Source organism: Nicotiana attenuata, unplaced genomic scaffold (assembly GCF_001879085.1).
Source record: "Nicotiana attenuata strain UT unplaced genomic scaffold, NIATTr2, whole genome shotgun sequence".
NCBI classification, from domain to species: Eukaryota; Viridiplantae; Streptophyta; class Magnoliopsida; order Solanales; family Solanaceae; genus Nicotiana; species Nicotiana attenuata.
The window spans coordinates 56,734-62,565 of record NW_017675601.1 but is presented as its reverse complement, the minus strand read 5'-3'; the positions used below and the strand labels follow the sequence as shown (position 1 = coordinate 62,565).

At 33.0% G+C, this 5,832-nt stretch overlaps 1 long non-coding RNA gene across 3 annotated transcripts; it reads left to right on the top strand.

Moving 5' to 3' along the window:
* Nucleotides 1-1,068: 1,068 nt before the first annotated feature.
* Nucleotides 1,069-3,547, top strand: LOC109220256. Of its 3 annotated transcripts, none has more exons than XR_002067052.1 (4): nt 1,069-1,406; nt 1,711-2,263; nt 2,453-2,680; nt 3,151-3,547. It is a non-coding gene; the product is annotated as an uncharacterized LOC109220256 (long non-coding RNA). The 3 variants fall into 3 exon arrangements; XR_002067051.1 differs by having other exon boundaries at nt 2,367-2,680; XR_002067050.1 differs by having other exon boundaries at nt 1,711-2,680.
* Nucleotides 3,548-5,832: the final 2,285 nt, after the last annotated feature.

Sequence of the window (5,832 nt, the reverse complement as noted above, 5' to 3'; positions counted from 1 at the left end):
TATAATTCTATTTGGAAAAAGTGGAGCGCGAATAGGCTAAACTTGTGAAGAGCTTTCTATGATCCACTCAAAAGTAAAGTTCAAATTATGAAAAAAATTTCGGCTAAGATTCCACGGGATAAGCGGACTTCATTTGTTGATTACCGTTTTAAAAAAAACTATTTTGGTATTTACTTAATTACTTCAACTAGTATGTTTGATTATATTTTGTTATTTGTGTGATTGACTTTCAAGTATTTTTTTTTGTAAGGAAATATGCAAAAGGAATACTGAAATTCGAAAGAAACAAACTTTTACACATACAGGTGGCTCCAAACCTAACTCCAGAAGAAGGGCTGAAATGGTGAAAGATGTTAATTCATGTCATTTTACTTTAATTATTAAACTAACTTATGTAACTATTCCTAATAGTTAGGTTATTCTGATGGTTATTTTATTTATAGATGGCTGAGACTGGACGAAGGCCTGGACGAGCACAACTTTATCTTGATACTCATAAGAAACAAGATGGAACATATGTGAATGAGGCGGCAAAGGAGATATGTGTAAGTTTCTTCTTTATCTTTGTGATTGTCGAAGGTTATCTTTTCTTTTCAGGTATGAAATCTAATATATGTATCTGTCTGATTCACTGTAGTTTTGTGTGTCAAAAGTACCAAATAATGTTTTAAAATGATCGCAAATACAACACAACTTGACTATTCTATTATCTATAGTGATTGTTTGATTGAATGTAAAGACTTGTGAAAGCAGGTACCTTTGGAGTTTGGTTTCCGAAAAGTTTCTGAAACCAAATAGGTCTGTTGTGAATTTTGTTCTATAAGAAAATGTTGCTCATTAAACTAAGCTTCAGTGAAGGAGCTGTACAATCATCTTTTCTTAATCAAAGTTTAGTTAATAAGACCTATAAGGATGAAGTTCTTTTTTGGTGTTGCTTTTGTATTTAGGTATATTTTATACTTTTAAAGTGTATGCCTTGATGCATTTCAACAGCTATTTCTTTTTTGCTTGTCTTAGTGTGCATTTAGTTATTTATTAATTTTGTGACAAACATTATTTAGGAAAAAAACGAGCTTGCTTTGAGCCAAAGCACGCTGGATTACTCTTGAAGTTTCGCCGAATGATGCTATTGGTAAAGTTCTAAGAAAAGAGCTCTCGGGAAGGGTAAGGTGCTTAGGATTAGGAGCTGTCCCCAACAAAATTTTTAAACATGCAAGACCCTATTTTGGTGGTATGAATACTTCAAGAAGTGATGCTTCATGTTTGAACCATTTCCAAGAGAACTACAATAAATTGTCGAATGCTCACAAACAAATGATGAATGCTTTCCAAGACATATATGATAATGAAAGAAGGGACAATACCAGAACAATTTGCGGGGGTTCTTTGCTTCTCCACCTACAACGGTAAATAACTTCTTATTTATTTTTCAACTGATATTATCTGCATCTGGAGCAACTCATATAAACAAAAACTAAAGTTCTTTCTCCAGTCTTCTTTAGTGGATTGATTGTACTTTATTTTTGTTGACACTTTCTTGTTTCTGGGATTATAGTTATGTATATGTACTGCTGATTCCTTGTATCAGGTGTTTAGAAATTTTGACTAGAGAGTAAAGCTTGGAATTGGTAAAGATCAGATTTTTATTCAAGAAATAACTCAAGCTACTATTAGCATTCAAAATATCTTATTGTTTTATTTTGTTTGCAGCCAAGAGATGCAGCTACTGGATCTCTATCACCCAAGGACGCAAGAAGATCATCCGATGGCAGTAATTCAAGTGACAACAATTGAAGTTCTTTGTAATTGAATCTCTATATATATATATAAAACAGGGATGTTAACTCGCTGATGTGGCATGCCTAATTGATCAGCAATTGCCTTTATCTTTTTTCTCTGTTTTTTGAGTTTTCTCTTCTTTTTTCCTATTTACCTTATTCAATTCAATGGAGTAATAAATTTCTTCTTCTTTCGTTTACCTATTAATTTAATTGAGAAACCCAACCGTTTCATTCATTGGTAGTAATAGCCCATTAATTTCTACCAAAACCCTTTCTTCTTCCTCTTTGATGACAACAATTTCAAACGCTAATATTTCTTTTTTCTCTCCATGGATAAAAAGAGGGTTCCACTTTTCCTCCATGGATTAAAAGAGAGTTCCACTTTTCTTCTGGAAATCCATCAAGGTCCCTGTCAAAATTGCACTGTATGTGATATGACTTGGAATTCAACTCAAGTTAGTAATCTAAGGGGGGAAAGACGGGTATCTTTTTTTTTTCCCTTTTTCTTTTTAATTCGATAAAAAATTCTTGCTTCAAATGTGATATTCTTCATGTTTTGCCCTTTTGATTTATTTATTTTAACAGGAAAAACGATCTTGGCCTGTGTTATCAATACATGCCGTCACCAAAATTTTAAGCTTTTGATCATCTGTCTTCACTTTCTCTTGCAGGTTCAATAACAGAGAAGCTTTTTTTTTCCAGTTTTTGTAGCAAAAGATCAACCATTGTTATGTTTCATTGGTCTTATATTTAATTCCTTTTTTTCTAAACTGTTGTTTAAATGCTTTTTTGGAGACGGACATATGAATTGTCCTTTCAGCGGACTTCACAAATCGTGATTATGGCGCCGGAAAAAGAGAAGACGACTCGCCGTTCTCCTCTCGATTTCCCATTGTGAGGTTCGAAACACATTAATTTTGGTTAAGTTATTTAACTTTACTTGCAGTTGTGTTCTTCTACCAAGGAATTGTAACAATTTTTCTTTGATAATTAGCAGCTATTCGGAGTTGCCGTTTACTTTGCGCTAAGAGGAAAACCTAAATGTAGAAGACAAAAAGATAATTAGTTTAATCTAGACATAGCTTTTGGTTATATTAGTGTAAATGATTGTTGTTGTTTGAATGATTAAAATTGTGCTAATGTCCTCAATATGCCATATCCTACCATAATATAGAATTATTCGCAATGCAACTTGATTTATTTTCAATCTTCTTTTTTTTATCTTTTATCCCCGAAAGGACATTCCATTTTAATCTTCACATAAATACAGTTATAATTCTATATTTAATTCCTTTTTCCTATTTAATGACATTGCATAAGCGTCAGGTTAGGAAGTAAATTCTCATTTTGTGATTTTACCAATTCACAGCTTTCACCGACTATGCCAAAGATGCAATTATCTGCCTGAAAGTTACAGTAGTGGACCTGCATCAGATCCCCTCACCTGCTAGCCATGTTGGTTATGGTAAAAAATTTTGGTCTGATGTCCGTGGTGGTGGTCCGGGTAGCCCAGCAACTCAAATATGTCTGATGTTACCGTTGAAGAACTCCAAGAACTTTTTGGAAGCATTGGACAAGTAACATGAAATTTCTTTTGGCTATGATTATTGTTTTAGAGTTATTTTTCTAATCATTGTTTTTCTTTAATTCACAACTCCATGATGTTCAATGTGGTATTGCTACTTGGAGGATGAAGATAACATGTCCGGATACTGAATATTTTAGATATGTCTTTTAATGATAATTTAAATATTGCATGATTTCAACCCGGAGAATCAGTGCACTGTTTGGTGTTATGAATGTTAATTTAAGTTTACTCTTCTGTAGTTATGCTTGAGGTTGGTTTCAGCTAGGATAGAAAGATTTAATGGTCAAAGTTGAAAGCTGATGAAGGATGATTTTGGCTCGGTTAATTGACTTTTAATGGAACTGTGTTAAAGATCTTAGTTATATTTTTGTTCGAAAACAGTAATTCTAATTTGAAAGTTTTAGCTTTAGTGTCGCATCAAGAGAGAAAATAATCATGACTATGTGTATGAATTAAGCGTAACAGAACAAAGAGCTAGAGATACATTCTTGTGGTATTCACTTATTCTTTGGCTAGGACAACATTATATGGTGCAACTGCCATGATAAAGAAGAAAAGCAGGAATCAAGATGACACTATTTTTGTTCATTACACTAGGGGAAATGGTGGAATTAATGCAGATGTTGAACAAGTGGAGAACCAAGGAAATGTATTGGGTTTACCTCCTCATATGCTGATGCTCATACCATCAATAGAAAAACAGTGTATTTTTTTTCCTGTTTCAAGGAACGTAAAAATTAAAAGATTGAAACTGATTTTAGCCTATTATTTTGATTGTATCCGAACTAATGTGTTTAGAACGTTTGATCCCAATGTAAAATATATATGGTCTTTTTTTTTTTTTAGCAATAATTTTGGTGTTTAATTTCTGGTGCATTATGCATCAGGTATTGACTTTTAGCCTCAATTTTTTTTCCTTCAAATGCCTTTGCCATGGAAGTTGGATAGGAAAATTAAATTGCCAATATGACAGACTTACATTGAAGTTACCATTTCAAATGGTAACAGATTCTTTATGAAGCAAGTGTGAATTCGGAAGCTAAAGGGACCAACACCATGGCTAATGGGTCAAGTATATTCATCCTAAATTTTCCTTGACCATGAATGCTTTTGGTGTAAAAATCTACATATGTATATTTTCTTCTCTTTTTTTTTTTTTTTTTTTTTTTGTTTTTCCCCAAAATTTTCTCTTAGATAAATGTTCATCGGCTCTCTGCTATTTTCTAATATTCTACATTTAGAAGAAAACTAACAATAATGCATGAGTTTTCATCTAAGGGTCTTAGTAAAACCTTATGAATGGAAATATTAGTACCATATTTGCTTGATAGCAAAAATACACATTACTTTGCTCGAGAGAACTATATTGCTTTACCCTTGAGGCCTTGACTATATAAAATATGTATATTAGATATTCTGGTTTGCCTTTGACAAATATGTTGTATGTTAGATGTTCTGGTTTGCCTTTGACGAGCTCTCGGTTATTTCGTCTATCTTCAAATTACAGCTGCAAATGCATCCCTTATATGTTTGTGTTCTATGCCATTATTCTCTGCCTTAAAAGCAAATGCTTCCAATAGTACAAAGAAGATTAGAATAATTGGCTGTCAACTTCTTGGATTATTTTTTGCGTTTATTTTAGACGAAGGTGTATGACCGCGCGAAGCGCGGGCAAATTCACTAGTTAGATAATTAATTATGACAATGTAATTATGTGGTTGGAGCGGATGTTAGAATGGTTAAGGTGAATGTTTTACGTTAAAATTTAGTTTTAAAACTACTGAATTACTTTGTATATGAAAGTAATACTTTTGATGCTAAATATGTTGATATTTCTTAGTATTGATATATACATCTTTTTTGGTTAGATTATGGTGTGTAAAGGTTCATTAGTAGATACTATTCAGAGTTCAATATTTGTAAAAAAATGCAGTAAAAAAATTAATACTTTCAATGAATTGCGTGGGTTTCGACCGCCGGTAATTATTGTATTGTTAATTAACTATTTCTTATGTTGCATAGGATCAGACTGCCGGAACTTTTAAAGAATAGTTTTTTTTATTAATTTAATCATCAATTTGCGGGGGTTGAACTGTCCCAAATTAACTGCCGCTAATTAATTACGGCAATCATGGCAGCTGTCGCGACATAACTACTGTAAATTGATTGTAGCGAGCCTTTTTGCGGGAGTTTTGTGAACTGCTGCAACAACAAATTGCGGGAGTTACTAACCGCTGCAATTTGTAAAAATAACTATCGCAATTTGACCGTTTTTTTGTAGTGCACCTTCTTGTCCTTTTCAAGTCGTTCCATAGATGACCTCATTGATAACTTCTCTAAGCTCACTTAGAGGTTCTTCCTGATGTTTGCTATTTTGCTCTTGAACAGCTTCTAGTTGCTCCAGTCGAGCAGTGAAGCTTGACATATCCATGGAGATCTTATGTAGAGCACTCATAACTTCAT